Below are 15,875 nucleotides of genomic sequence, written 5' to 3' on the forward strand. Positions count from 1 at the left end.
AAAAATATCACTTAACCTCCCTTTAAATATTGAAACTTGTAAATACTGAAGAAGGTAAAAATACCTCAACATCACACTTAAGTATGCCTACAGCACTTGAGTACATGTACTTAGGTACTTTACACCACTATTGAATTGGCAGGAAACCAAACAAAATTTGGATTGTGTTCAATGTATCCAGATGGGAAATGTTAAATAATATTACTGAAGCCTTACAATTTTCCTATTTTAAAGAAAACTATCATACACAGTAAGAAATGAACCATAATGCTGTGCTATAGTCCCTAACTATACGACATTTACTTTGCCACCCCCTAGATCTTTCTGAAACTACGCTATTTTTCTGAAACAGCTGCAGTGCAAGGAGGAGTTCCTCAGCAAGTTTAACCTGAAAGTAAGAGGTGAAGTTTGGTGACAGCGCTCACTGCTCTCTACAAAACCTTCAACAGGACTTTAACAGAAATACTGACCACTTAAAGACAGGCGAGTAAAGCTGACTTATTATTCATTTAAAGACAATAATAAGGTATATGAAACTGTATCCAGATGCAATTTTCCCCTATTTGCAGATGCCTTGAAATTTCTCTGTCTGATCTTTCAATTGGTAAAAAATGTACATGCAATGTTTCCATGTCAAGTATAGAACATTGTTCAACACTATTGTGTTCTATTCCAATGCATAACTATTAAGCTATGAGAAGTGGCATTCAAGAACTACTACTGATACTTTCACTTTTATTCTCAATGTGTAGAGATGACATCAGCCAGCAGTCTCCTGTCTGAAGATCAGTTCTTGTGTTCTATCTGTATGGATATGTTCACTGATCCAGTCACCACTCCATGTGGACACAACTACTGCAAAGCCTGTATCACACAACACTGGGACACTAATGATGTGTGTAAGTGTCCATTTTGTAACAAAACCTTCTATAGAAGACCAGAGGTCTGTTTAAATACTTTCATTTCTGGATTGGTTGACCAGACTAAGAAGTCACTGCAGCTGGAAGAAGAAAGAAAGAAGGCTGAGCTGAGAAAGACAGAGGCTGAAGTTCAGCAGATGATCCAGGAGAGACAAGTGAAGATTCAGGAGATCAAACACTCAGTAGAGCTCCGCAGAAAAGATGCAGATACAGTCATAGCAGACGGTGTGCAGGTCTTCAGTGCTCTGATCCACTGTATTGAGAGAAGCCAGTTAAAGAAGAGAAGATCTGAGCTGAAGCAGCTCTCACACACTGAAGACCACCTCCACCTCCGCCTGGAGAAGACACTCAGTCCAGAGATGAAGAGGCTGTGTGATGCTGAGCTGAGAAGGTTCCAGCAATATGCAGTGGATGTAACTCTGGACCCTGATACAGCACATCCCTGGCTCGTCCTGTCTGAGGATGGAAAACAAGTGAGTGATGGAAATATAAGGAAGCAGCTCCCAGACAACACAAAGAGATTCTCTATATACCCCATTGTCTTGGGAAAACAAGGCTTCTCCGCAGGAAGGTTTTATTATGAGGTTGAGGTTAAAGGGAAGACTGAGTGGACTTTAGGAGTGGCCAGAGAGTCCATCAACAGGAAAGGTAAAAGCAAACTGAGTTCCAACAATGGTTACTGGACTATGGGGTTGAGGTATGGAAATGAGTACAGGGCTGCTCCTGGCCCTGATGGCCTCCTCCCTGTGAGAGTGGAGGTCCAGAAAGTGGGAATGTTTGTGGATTATGAGGAGGGTCTGGTCTCCTTTTATGATGTGGAGACCAGAGTTCATCTCTGCTCTTTCACTGGCTGCACCTTCACAGAGAAGCTCTTTCCATACTTCTGTCCACGTCATCATTATAATGGTAAAAACTCTGCTCCTCTGATCATCTCCCCTATCAATCACATAGATTAGACTAGTGTTTCTCAGTGGGGGTGGTACAGCCCCCCAGGTGGCCTTCAGAGAACTTTGGGGGGCATTAGAAGAAAAGAAAAAAATTGAAAGGGGGGGACTGAGGTGCTCTTGGGGGGCACCAGTTTAATATATTTGAGTGCACATTTTCTTTATGTCATCCTAGACTTCCTTTCATTAACACTGCAGTTAAATGAGGCGTGGTTTGTGATTTGTGTTTAGTTGCACTTTGTCAGTGTTTGAATGGGGTTTGTAAAGGTGGACGCATGTCTGGGAAGACCAAGAATTAGCCATGATGCAAAGTGTTGTTGGCTTGTAGATGTGTTCTTTTCGGCAAGCGACACGTCACTATGATCCTGTTCTACATAATTCTACATAATAAGGGAGTTTTATCCATGCCCATTTTGAGTGCTGTGCAGCCTATTATTACATGTGATGACATCCTGAATGAGAAAATATATATATATATAATATTTCTGCTACCAATTTCTATAAATGTATGAATCAAATAGGTGAATATATCACTGTGTTCATGTATATTCAAATAAGCTGCAACAATTGACAGATTTGTCAGTTTTAACGTTAACTTTAACATAAACCAACACAAAGGAGATCTGTTATTGATTTTGCTGTGTCAGTTCATATTTTCCATCATGAATTTTAACTACTGTAAATGCTTATTTAGGAATAAATAAGCATTGCTTCTTCCTACTTCCGACTCTTTTTTTTGTTTATTATGTTCTGTTTATTGATATTATTGGTTATTGTTGGGATGTTTGGCTTTTAAATTTAGTGTTAGTGTTATTAACTAGTGTTATTGTCAATTTTGTTAGTTTTTACGCTAATGTATAGAATATAAACATTTAATATTTGTCTCATGTCTTAACCTTAACGACTGACCCTATAGCCTAAGGAGGAAACCAGGTATAGGGTGCGGTCTCACCGAACTTTAATTATGTCTATGAAGGCGGATTCTGCCAATGCTTCTCAATTCTGCCAATGCTTCTCACTTAACACAGCAGCCATTCGGCTACCGTGTTAAGTGGTCAGACGTGTGGGCTGCGAACACTCTAGAGCAGGGGTCTTCAACGTTTTTCAGGACCCCCTGTTGCAGACCCCTGCTCTAGAGATTTTCAAGTGGGCCCTGATCCAGAAAAGGTTTGGAACCGCTGGTCTAAAGGTATTGTGGCATGATGGCATGGTCAGCTAGAACTGTATACTCTCTGCACACTCAGCCTGCATGTTTAAGTCAGGAAGGGTCCTGCCAAACACTGTAGGCTCAAACTAAAAGTATACAACGGTTAGTTCTTCTTAACACTTACCTCTAATCTAAATCTGCTCAAGTTGCAATTTTCAACTGCATGTCACCATGCACAAAATTACGTTGGAAGATAATGTGTATGTCAGATCAGATCTCGTCTCTGCTCTTAACTTTTGAAAGCAAACGTCCAGAACACATGCTTTGAGAGCTTAAAGCTGCACTATGCATTGAGCTAATAGAGCCTCCCTTCTTACTCAGGGGATGAATTTAATCTTGACCATCAGGTCAAAATTGGTGTCAGATCCTGTATCTAGGTGAGACATGACCTTTGACATTATCTAAATGTCTCAATAGAAGAGCAGGGAGACAACATACAACCACCCCTATTGTATAAGTTATATTTTATGAATTTACCATACAGATTAGACATTACATTTTATTCATAGAAAAAGATACATTGTGCCACTTTTTACCTACACGTGCATGTTTTGAAAGTAAACAGCCAAGTTATGAATCAGAAGTAGAATCGAACATTACCTCGCTTTGTGAAATGGGGCATTCTGCATAAGTACTTTTACGTTTAGTACTGAAAGTATATTTTAATGCCAATACTTTAGTATTTTTACTCAGATACAATTTTGAATATAAGCCTTTTACTTGTAAGGGCACGGTCCCACCGCACTTCAATTTAACCTCTGGGGCGGAATCTGCCATTGCTTTGTCAATGCAAATGCGTGGATTCTTGGAAAAAATGCGCAAGACCATGAATCCACGCATTTGCATTGACAAAGCATTGGCAGATTCCGCCCCAGAGAGCGGTGGGACCGCGCCCTAACAGAGTATTTCTACATTGTGGTATAAGATATTGCTTCTTTTACTTAAAGTAGGGTAGGGTAAGTGATATTTTTTAAATATATATTTTTTTGTTAAAACAAAAAGTATTTTGTTAAAGGTTAAAGCACTATATTCTGATAGTAATCATTGCTATAGAGTGTTTGTTCAGTAACAGGAGTCTCCCCGTCTCTCCAGCTCTTTAATAAACAGAAAATAAATTTTCCGGTAGGTGTCAAAATCTCAGCCAATCAGGAGAAAGTACCCATTTTTAAGCTTCATTTTAATAGTGTTCCAGTTCCAATTTTGCCTGCTCATTTCTTAGGCCTAGGCTACACGTATATGGATCTTTTACTAAACGGATATTTTAGTCCTCCGTTTTTGAAAAGAATCCCTGGCCACATGACAAAGATTTAAATAAATCCCTGTCCACACGTAGACGCAGAAACGCATTGATCAGCTGCAAGTTTCAATTTTATATCAGATTTTATATCTACATTTATTTTATATATGAGGGGCCAAATACATATAGCCTATACATATTTTTAATCACATGTTAAGGCCCAATACTGCAATAGCTGCATTATTTTAATAGCATCACCACTGAGCATACGTGAACATAAACGAAAACAACATTATTAGGGCGCAGCTGCAGCGCAAACAGTTGCCATGGTTCACATGACGCTGAGTCCTTGGTTTATAGTGGTGTTCAATTTTTTTTACATTGCCAACTCTCACATGTACATAAACGTTCAGATTTCAAATATAAAGTGCTTACCCCTGAGCCACGGATGTTACAAGGTGATCTGGACCGCGATAAGTACCCGTATCTCCCGTATTGTTCAATAAAAAGCATTTTAATCCCATCGCCGGACATTTTCTTTTCTTTTTTTCCTTTTTTTGGTAATGTATCGGAGTGCAATACACCCCCCAACCATTAGTGTCGCATGGTTGAAAGCGTCGGAGAAAATTGAGAAAATGGCCGGCGATCGGATTAAAATGCTTTTTATTGCACAATACGGGAGATACGGGTACTTATCGCGGTCCGGATCGCCTTGTAACGTCCGTGGCTCAGGGGTAAGCACTTTATATTTGAAATCTGAACGTTTATGTACATGTGAGAGTTGGCCATGTAAAAAATAAAAATCGAACACCACCATAAAGCAGGGACTCTAAGCACCATGACTGTCATGGTATGACAGTCATGTTTCAGGGCTACGCAAACAGTAGCTCCGACGGAACCTCTCCCTCCGCTGTATAGCTCCGAGATGAGCTATACAGCGGAGGGAGAGGTTCCGTAGGGGCTACGCAAACAGATGAGTTTTACTTCATCAATTCATTCCATCGTCCCAAAACTCCCCGCCCCACGCACCTTTTGAGCGGGCCACCCGCGGCCGCTCCATGGTCGCTGGATTTTGACCCGGGGCGATTGTGTTTTAGGACGACAGACCCCACATTCAACCCGTGTGCGTGCCGTGTGCGCTACTCGGCACTCTTTCTCTGTGCCGACTCGGCACAGAGAAAGAGGGTTTTCGTCACACAGTGAATGAGCTACTTTTCCCACCACTGTCTTATTATTAATTATGACATTATTTTGCCATAAATGAGCGTGCCTTGTTTCATAGACTGTAAGTGTTGCTCTCTATCTCTTCATTTAATATTATAATGACCATGAGCGGTCTGGTGTTTATGTATTATTATATTATTTATTATTATAATGACCATGTGCGAATGCACGATGACGTCATCGTTTCTCAAAATCTCCGGATTACATGTCCACACAGATACACTGAAACGCATGTTTTGGAAAACCTTCACTTATTTATCCGTTTACAAAAATATCCGTTTTAGCGGCCAAAAACACCGTTTGCGTGTGGCTGAAAGGCCCAAACGCACACAAAAATGTGCGTTTAGAAAAAGATCCATGTACGTGTAGCCTAGGCCTTAGTGTCATCACTTCCAATTTCACTTGTTTAATCTATATCCTGATTGAGTTCTCTATCCTGATTGGATAGAATTGGAATTGAAACTGAAACTGAAACGAAAATGCATTTTCTGTTTTATAAAGAGCTGGAGAGACAAGGAGACTCCTTTTACTGAACAAACACTCTATAGCAATGAGTACTATCAGAATATAGAGCTATTTAACTCTTACCCTACCTTTAAACAAAATTTTCTCTTTCTTTTTTCCACGTGGTGAAATGAACGGTGACTAAAGACCCATGAGGGAGGGAGGGAGGGAGGGTATGGGGAAAATTGAATGTTGTGTCGAACTGAACCAGCCTTGTACTCTGAACCAGCTGAGTGTTAAACGTTATGTGAATTGTACTGTAATGTCTGTTCCTGTACGTAAGAAAAAAATGAAAAAGGCATGAGTCTTATTGTACCTGTAACCACATTTACTACATCCTGATACTAATGCTGAATAAAAATCATAAACAACATTTACTCAAGTACTGTACTTTACTTTACTGGAGTATTCGCAATGTTCAATACTTTTACATCTACTCCACTACATCTCAGAGGCAAATATTATTTAACTTCTTACTCCACTACAATGATTTGACAACTGTAGATTTACTTTGTAGATTTTGATTATCATTACAAAACACGCATTAACCACATCAGCCCTATGCATACTTAGGCTATTTGAAAATAGTCTATCTTCAAGCTCACAACACTTCGACCCGTTTTGAGCCCAAACTTTTCAGGCGGCGTCCCAACAAAATAATCATACAGTATTTGAGATGGGACCCCCCAGCCTGACAAGCACTTGGAATTGTAGGCATTACATTTAGTTTGACTCAGTTCACAACATTGTGAAAATAGGCCCACCCATGGCTGCGCCCCTGATGTGGTGTAGTCAGACAATGACATAATCAAAGTAAACGGCATGCAAGGGACCACCGTGAAAAAATGGCGCAGGAAAAGAGCAAAAACAGAAGGCATGTCATCGGTTCAGATTAGGGGTCATCACCACCATGCAAGCTTGTGATGGACATTTCCATCAATATTTTATTTTTGTCAAAGACATTCAAAACGAGTAATCAGTAATATTACCAGAATCACATAGGCCTAGCCCTAAATATATGATCATGGATTCCTGATGTGCCTAGTGCCTACTCTATTCCACAGCTACACATTTTAAAACAAGCCACTTATCAAATAAATAAAATAATTTTATTTGGGCGGGAAAGCCGATCTACAAGCTCAAAACACTTCACAGCATGTTGTGAGCTTGCAGATCAGCAATTCTATTTAATTTTTAGCGTATAATGACATGCCCAAAAGTGGTTAACTATACTTTCAAAAACCTGGAGACTGGGAAGTTATCCACTGTATACTGCAAGGTGGCAGTCCTGAGACAGGCATTATGTGGCATGGTCCAATAAGTATAATCCATGTTTGGGATTTCAATAATTGGGTCTTATCAGTACAGACAGTGCTTCCATCTTACATTGCAGGGGCAAAAGGGCCATACTTGAGGACAGGAATAGATTAAGTTCTACCAGCTTAACTAGTTTTTTGTTTTGTTTGTCAACTTTAATGGTTGTAAGGTGAGATTGATGAGAAAGTCTAAGGTATGCCGAATGGAACAATGGAAAATGGCTTGAGAGTCAAAACTGATATTTATGTACTCTACACGATGAGTGATTAATGGCATGACAGGATTTGGAATGCAGTGTATAGTTTGATGCTAAGGTGCCTAACTTTTATGATTGTGGAGTGTTATTATGGTTATTATTGGTATTATTGGACACTTTGAAACGCTTTCTCTCAACTGACATAAATCAACTTTACTTATCCAGTTCTGCCCTTCTTTGCCTCGTTGCTCCTTCTCAACAGATGACATGCCTTCTATTTTTGCTCTTTTCCTGCACCATTTTCACTGTGGTCACTCACATACCGTTGACTTTAATTCTTTCATTGTCTGACACACCTCATACACTCCATTAATCCATTGTCTAAACAAATTAAAATACTAGTATCCTACAAAAGATTGAACGGATGTTTTGACATTTTCAGGGAATCTTGTTGTCCTCACATGATGCAATCATGTACGGGTACAACATACAGTACAATACCACAAATCTCCTGCAACATATTAATGAGCATGTTATCCCGACACTTTAGGAGTCACCAAAATTATTCAAACACATTTTTTAAGATTCAATTGTGTGTTTTAGAATACGTTTTTGTATACACTAGGTGCAAAACATCGTCGACAGATGGACAGACTGGGTGCCTTCGAGACAATCATGAGCAGTTTGAATATACTGTAGAAGACCCATATTCCCATATTCATAAGCTTCAATTATTTGAGCCCAAGATGACCTTGTCTATGTTGAAAACTACATGCTGTGGCTGACATTCTTAGTCTAGGCAAAATTAGCTTTTTTATGTGCTCAAGGTAAATCATAAATTTGCGGCATTCATATTATTTTATGGGTATTGAAGAGTACTGAATTCATATTTACATATGCCCAGCTCAAAAATTGTCAATCATGTCTCAAAAGGGAGAAATCTAAGATTAGTTAGGGATGTATTCATGTATGTAGTTGGAGGCTTGCCACTCTGTAATCTCTTCCTTGGAGAGATAGACAGTCAGCTCTTTTTTTATCCCGTTTGACAGGAACTGTTTTGCTGAAACTTTCCCCTAATGCGTGTCGTCTTCCACATGGCAAGTTGTTGGAGGCTTGCCACCCTGGTATCTCTTCTGTGTGGCCTCCTGGCGAGATAGACAGTTAGCTCATCTTTGATCCTGTTTGACAGGAACTGTTCTGCTGATACTTTCCCCAATGGTGTATCGTCTTGCACATGGGACTTTAAGTAGTTGGAGGCTTGCCACACTGGAATTTATTCCGTGTTCAGTAAAGATGGGAGATTGAAGAGGTCATACACTACATTGATCTCCCTATACTCTTTAGACTTGCTGGCCAGTGTGGCTGTGAAGTGGTCATTTAGCAGACGCTCTTAATCCAGAGCGATTTACAGTAAACAAGGAAAACACGAGGTAATACATCAAATGCATAGCAATAGTAATCTAGTACTCTAGGATCATAGGTAAACCAAGAACCTATCATCAGTCTAAACAGTATAATATCAAAAAATGTATAATCTGTACATTGAAACTATACAAATAGGACCCCGGGTCTACAAATGAGGCATCTGTCTACAAAACTATGCTATCTAAATGACATTTTAGCCTTTGCATAAGCCTGCAAGGTCGTCGAGGCTAGGGCAAGTGCTACGGCAGTGCTGCGGGCTAAGGTGCAGTCTGAAGAGGTGAGTTTTCAAATTACGGCATATGTACATGTTTTTGACTAAACAAAGTATATTGAAACTCAAATTAAATGTGCTTTTGTAGATTTATATTGGAAAACATTTTAATCTAATCTAATATCTAAAGATATTGTTGAATAGTTGATCAAGAAACAGGTTGATCCTTGTTGTATAATTTCCTTACATTCATTTTTCAAATATATATTTGCATACAGCAGAGATGAGTTGATTACCAGTGTTGTTTCTTTGGGCTTATTTCTAAAGTGTAGTTGCTTATTTGGGCTTGCTTCCAAGTGTTTTTATTATTGTTTAAGCAATAATTAAGGACACCCAAATGAATGTGTATGTGTACGTATAGCGCAGACCCCCTGGCACAAAAATATTTTGTCCCACAGATCCCCATACCAGATTTGTGTTGTTACAATGTTTTTTATTTTGAATTCAAAACATTTCCAAGAATTTTTGAAAATAGCAGATCTACAAGCACACAATTATCAACACACCGTCATAGTTGTCACAACTGTGCAAGGTCTAAGACTTTCTCATCATGATAGAAGATTTCTCATCAAGATATCACCGTAATGGAAATAAACCACAACTACAGTATCGAAGCTACCATACCAATCCAAAAAATAGTTTTAGATTGGTAGGGTAGACCTGGTAGAACTTGATCTCCTCCTGACCTCAAGTAACACGGTCCTCTGAAAAGCCAGCAATCTCTACAATAACCATATGACACGCAGCCACTCACCTCTGCACCTAAATGGCCTTTTGCTCATACGTGCAAGGTGATCTGGTATTCTCTGTTGATGAGAAAGTTTAATGCATGCAGGTGTAACAATGGAAAAAAGACACACACTACAAGCTACACTTGATTTTATTTGATTTTTTAGACGTAGGCTAATCATTACATGTTAAATGCTTCTCACGGAAATGTCAAGGATAAAATGCCAATGGAACACTGGAACAAGGAAACTTGAGGGACAACAAAACATTATGTACATGATGAGTGATTAATGAAGGGCATGCCAGGATTTTAATTGAATGCAGTGTCAACATTGTTTAATGCGAAGGCACCTAACTTTGATCAGAGGTGAGCTGACTTTTAGGTTGGAGAAGGTCCCACGCTGTGGATGGAGAGTTTCCATGGATTATGATTGTGGAGTGTTATTATAGTTGTTATTGTTATTAGTGGACACTTTGAAACACTGTCTCTCTCAACTAACGACAACCAGCTTTACTTGTCCAGTTCTGCCCTCCTTTGCCTTGGTAGCAAATAGCTCCTTCTGAACAGATGATATGCCTTTTGTTTTTGCTCTTTTTCTGCACCATATTTTTCAGTGTGGTCCCTCGCATGCCGTTGACTTTAATTATTTATTTGTTTGACCGCACCACATAACTCCATTAATCCATTGTCTTAAAAAATATAAACACTAGTATCCCACAAGGATTGAACGGATGTTTTGACATTTTCAGGGAATCTTGTTGTCTTGTTGTCCTCATAATGATGCAATCATGTACGGGTACAACATACAATACCACAAGTCTCCTGCAACATATTAATGAGAATGTCATCCCGACACTTTATGAGTCACCAACATTATTCAAATTTTTTTTTAAAGATTAATTTGTGTATTTAGAATATATTTTTACATTATAATGAAACATAATAGGCTATATTTTTCTTTAAAAACAAAAAGGAAAAAAAGAGTGCCACGGACATGTTTGTCACGGATATGTTGATGATCCTGCAAACTTTGGAAGCCAACCTTAGCCAATCAGGATGGAATATGGGAAATCAGACAGATCCGTGTTGATCACATGACTATAGAGATACTTACTGTGTACCGATTTGCATGACGTTTGGATAAAATCTGTAGGAGTAATGTGGGTTTTGCACAAATCAGCTTCCTGGTGGCGCTATAACAGGCCCATGTGAAAAATGTTGGGCAGAGGTTCTGAATTGGCTTCGAGGGACTGTGTGTGCACAGTTTCGCAGCGAGCGGGCCAACGGTCACACGGACAGGACACACACACGGACGGACACACGGACGGACACACGGACGGAAGGACGGACAGGGGGTAAAACATACTCTCTCGCCATGCCTTTCGGCCTGGCGGAGACGATAACACTCCACAATCATAATCCATGGTAACCCTCCATCCACAGCCTAGGATCTCCTCCAACCTAAAAGTTAGCTCACGTCTGATCAAAGTTAGGTGCCTTCGCATTAAACTATTGTGACACTGCATTCAATTACAATCCTGGCATGCCCTTCTTTAATCACTCATCATGTAGGTCTACATATCTTTTTCGTCTCTCAAGTTTCCTTGTTCCTTGTTGGCATTTTATCCTCGATGTTTCCGTGAGAAGCATTTAACATGTAATTATTATCTCTAAAAGAAATCAAAAACCAATCAAGTGTAGCTTGCAAGGTGTGTCTTTTTCCACTGTACATGGTGCATGCCTTGGACATTCTCATCAACAGAGAATACCTGATCATGTCACGGTGCGAGGCAGTGAGGTGTAGGACCCAAGCACAAGATGAGAGGCAGAGGCAGCGTAGCTCAACTTTAAGTGTTTATTGACACCAAACAATTGGAGTAGGCAGTAATCAAAGTCCAGGTAGGTCAATACACAGGTAGGCAGTCAGAAAGGAGGGAGTAGGGCAATAACTAAACTGGGCAAGCTAAGTGAACTAGATACAAGGAAACAAAGAGGCACAAACTAACAAGAACTCACACGACCATATACAACGAACCAACAGGGAACTGAAGCAAACACATGACTAAAATAGACAGGGGTTTTTGGTAAGATGATTTGAGCTGGCGGCTCAGAGTCTGTGTGCTCCACTTCCGTGTGTGTGTGTGTGTGTGTGTGTGTGTGTGTGTGTGTGTGTGTGTGTGTGTGTGTGTGTGTGTGTGTGTGTGTGTGTGTGTGTGTGTGTGTGTGTGTGTGAGAGAGTGAGCAAGCTAGAGAGTTTAAAGAGCAAAGGAAACATGGGAGAAAATGTTGTGACATGTCTACGTCTGTACACACACACACACACACACACACACACACACACACACACACACACACACACACACACACACACACACACACACACACACACACTTATAAGTTGCACAACCTTTAAATCCTACCCCTTATCAGCCACGTTGGTGCCCCAGTCTCAATCACACAACAAGCACACAAACAACTGATGTCTGCACACACACACGCAGACACATATGCACGCACGCACGCACGCACGCACGCACGCACACACACACATCAAGATGGTTATAATTCAACAATGATGACCAGTTGACTCCCATGCAGACACCAGCCACTCCCCCTTTACAAAGCTATTAAAAGCTGTTAACGCTGCTGCTCAATGTGTCATTTGAACCTCTGTGTCCAACAAGATGCATCTGATCATACTCATCCTTGGCCTCGTGCTCTTACCAAATAGTAAGTATTTACTAATGCTTTTTGTTGCCTGCTATCTGCCTTTCACAGCATGTGAATAATAATAATAATAGGGGTAATAATAATAAAAAATAAAAACAATAATAATAATAATAATAATAATAATAATAATAATAATAATAATAATAATAATAAGTGTAATAATAATAATAATAATAACAATATACAGTCAATTCACTGTGACAGTGAAATCCCCACAGTGTAAACTGCCACTGTCACTCACATGCATAGCCTTCACAGACTTTAGCATATAGTATTAGTATTAGTATATTATATATAGTATTACTAACAAGTTCATATTATAGTAGATTATATACCTACTAACAAGTTAATATTATAATATATTCTACATACTAACAAGTTAACATTATAGTAGATTATATACCTACTAACAAGTTAATATTATAATAGATTATATACCTACTAACAAGTTAATATTATAATAGATTATACCTACTAACAAGTTAATATTATAATATATTATACCTACTAACAAGTTAATATTATAATAGATTATATACCTACTAACAAGTTAATATTATAATAGATTATACCTACTAACAAGTTAATATTATAATAGATTATACCTACTAACAAGTTAATATTATAATATATTATACCTACTAACAAGTTAATATTATAGTTTATATACCTACTAACAAGTTAATATTATAATAGATTATATACCTACTAACATCTGCCCAAACTATCACTTAGATATCTGCAGTGTCAATCTACCTTAAATAAACTAGATATATTGTTTTTTACCCACATTTACACTGCAGTGTTTGAATTATAAACATTTGTTTGGTAAACAAACAAATAGGTGTGTTGGAATGTGTGTAAAGTTTAAATTAGTTTTCAATTTTAACATGTGATGATGATATTATATCACACATATACTGTATGTGTGATATTGTCTACCTGTTGTCTTAGCCTCTGCCTTGAGGTGCTTTCAGTGCAACCCACTCATCAACCAACTCGACTGCACCAACACTGAAGTATGTGGTACCAATAGGGATCGTTGCTTCAACCTGAAAGGTAATATCCTTATTTCTTCAGACAACTTCCTCTCCTTTTTACACAAATATTTCACATTCCTCAGCTCAGAAAAATTAGCTTTTAAGGCCACCACTGATTTTCAGTGGTGGCCAACATTGCTGAATGATGAAAATATGTTGTATTTCACAGTGAATTAAAAAGTAGTGAAAGCGTTTACAACTGGTACAGAGAGTAATGTGTGTGTGTGTGTGTGTGTGTGTGTGTGTGTGTGTGTGTGTGTGTGTGTGTGTGTGTGTGTGTGTGTGTGTGTGTGTGTGTGTGTGTGTGTGTGTGTGTGCCCGCACACGTGTGTGTGCGTGCAGTCAATAATATACATACTAAGGGCTGCACTACAGAGGCCTTGTGTAATTTGGCGCCAGCGTCGGTGGGGCTCTGCTGTTCCAGTGACTTGTGCAACGGAGCCACCATCTCTGCAGTGAGCCTCTGGGTCCTGGCAGCACCACTGGTCTGTGTCGCTCTGTTCAACTGAAGGATTCTCTCTGCTCCAGTTTGACCCTAACATCTTATATGATGTCTAAAGTGCTATCCACTCCTCATCATCTAGTCTAGCTTTAACAGGGATCGGCAACCTTTTTGACACAAAGTTCCACGTTTTATTTTATTGATAGGTCAGTGTGCCATATCAACATTAAGTTTTATTATGACACCAAATCAAAATGAAAATATTTCTAACAGACTTTGATTTCCCATAATACATAACTTTATTTTTATTTTTATGTTTTCTTTCACATCAGGAGGACATTGTAATGACCATTAGACCAAAAGCCCACCTATCTCCCAGACTCCCTCCCCAGTCAGAGTTTAGAGTTTGAATGGATGTAGAATTATGTGCAGGATGTAATTTGCATACAAATGTGAGGGGACTTAATTTAATTGACTAATTATTTTTCCTATATTTTATTTTAAAAGAAAAATCCTCTCTCTCACACTTATGTCAGTGTGCCAGTGATCGGGATCCCCAGTGCCAACGTTGGCACCGTGCCTAAGGTTGCCTACCTATCATTCATTTACCACTGCTTGTCATTCTGTATTTTTTGTATTTGTATTAACATATACTTTTTTTTTTTACAACTCAGTCACAACAATAAATTGTTGTCATTGTACCATATTATGCATCTGCCCCCCCCTGCACAAGACTCTTTATTCTGCTGTAATTGGATTTTAGATACTGGAACCTATGGCATTTAATAACTCTGCATCTTACAGTTTGAATGGCTTTTAACACTGGACGGCTCTGAAAGACCCCCCTTTCCTCCCCTATTGGACATTGGATTGATGCATTCCCCTCCTACGCCCCTGTCCTATTCCACTGCTCTGCTTTTATTAGTATTAAGTTGAATAAAAGAACATTGACTTTGGACTTCTCGCCTCACACTATGTGGTTTTGTGTGGTGTCTCCCCATTTATGGTCACTGTTTAGAACTGAAGCCTTTGGTTAATTTGATTGTTCACACTACTGTGTAATGCATGCATGCACGCACAGACAGACAGACAGACAGACAGACAGACAACTACTGTGTAACGACTGTGTACTGACTATACTGTGTAACGCATGTATGGACGGACGTTCCTGTCTGGCCGCCAAAATGAGCTGAGCTAATCATCATAATAGTCATAAATGATAAATCATTTAAATGTAAGATGCTGCACAACTACAACAGGCACCATCTATACTGTATGTACTATACAGACATACAGTATACAGGTCTTAGGTGGTTAACTCAAATGCCTACACTACAGGAAAACATGGGTCTTTTTTTGTTTTTTTCCATGGGGGGTGAGAGGTGTCTTAAACTACTACACCATGTAGTAATGGAAGCAAAGACACATACTACCTGTTAAATCATTTATCATTCAGTGAAGACTTCATGAGAGTGTATACATTAATACTATTATATTAATATTGTTTATTTTTGAATAGATAACTATTTACAGATTCACAATTGAATACATTTTAGAATGGCACCTTCTTGCTACAACCCAGGGCTTTATACTTGGTTCGCCCCTTTTTTTCCCCGTAGATGCCAAATCTCTTTGCTGAAAATAGCCGATCTACAAGCTCATAACGTGGTGGTGAGCTTGTAGATCGG

General features: G+C 39.1%; 1 protein-coding gene and 1 long non-coding RNA gene across 2 annotated transcripts in view; one reads left to right on the forward strand and one right to left on the reverse strand.

The window, feature by feature from the left end:
- gemin5 (gem (nuclear organelle) associated protein 5) overlaps positions 1-15,875 on the reverse strand; it is an 851,612-nt gene that overhangs the window by 800,234 nt on the left and 35,503 nt on the right. The gene's annotated exons all lie outside the window — the stretch shown is intronic.
- On the forward strand, positions 12,572-15,145 carry LOC308090468. Its single transcript, XR_013933623.1, has 3 exons — positions 12,572-12,705; positions 13,660-13,764; positions 14,088-15,145. It is a non-coding gene; the product is annotated as an uncharacterized lncRNA (long non-coding RNA).

The sequence above is a fragment of the Gymnoscopelus braueri genome (genome assembly GCF_963280865.1).
Source record: "Gymnoscopelus braueri genome assembly, chromosome: 8".
Lineage (NCBI taxonomy): Eukaryota > Metazoa > Chordata > Actinopteri > Myctophiformes > Myctophidae > Gymnoscopelus > Gymnoscopelus braueri.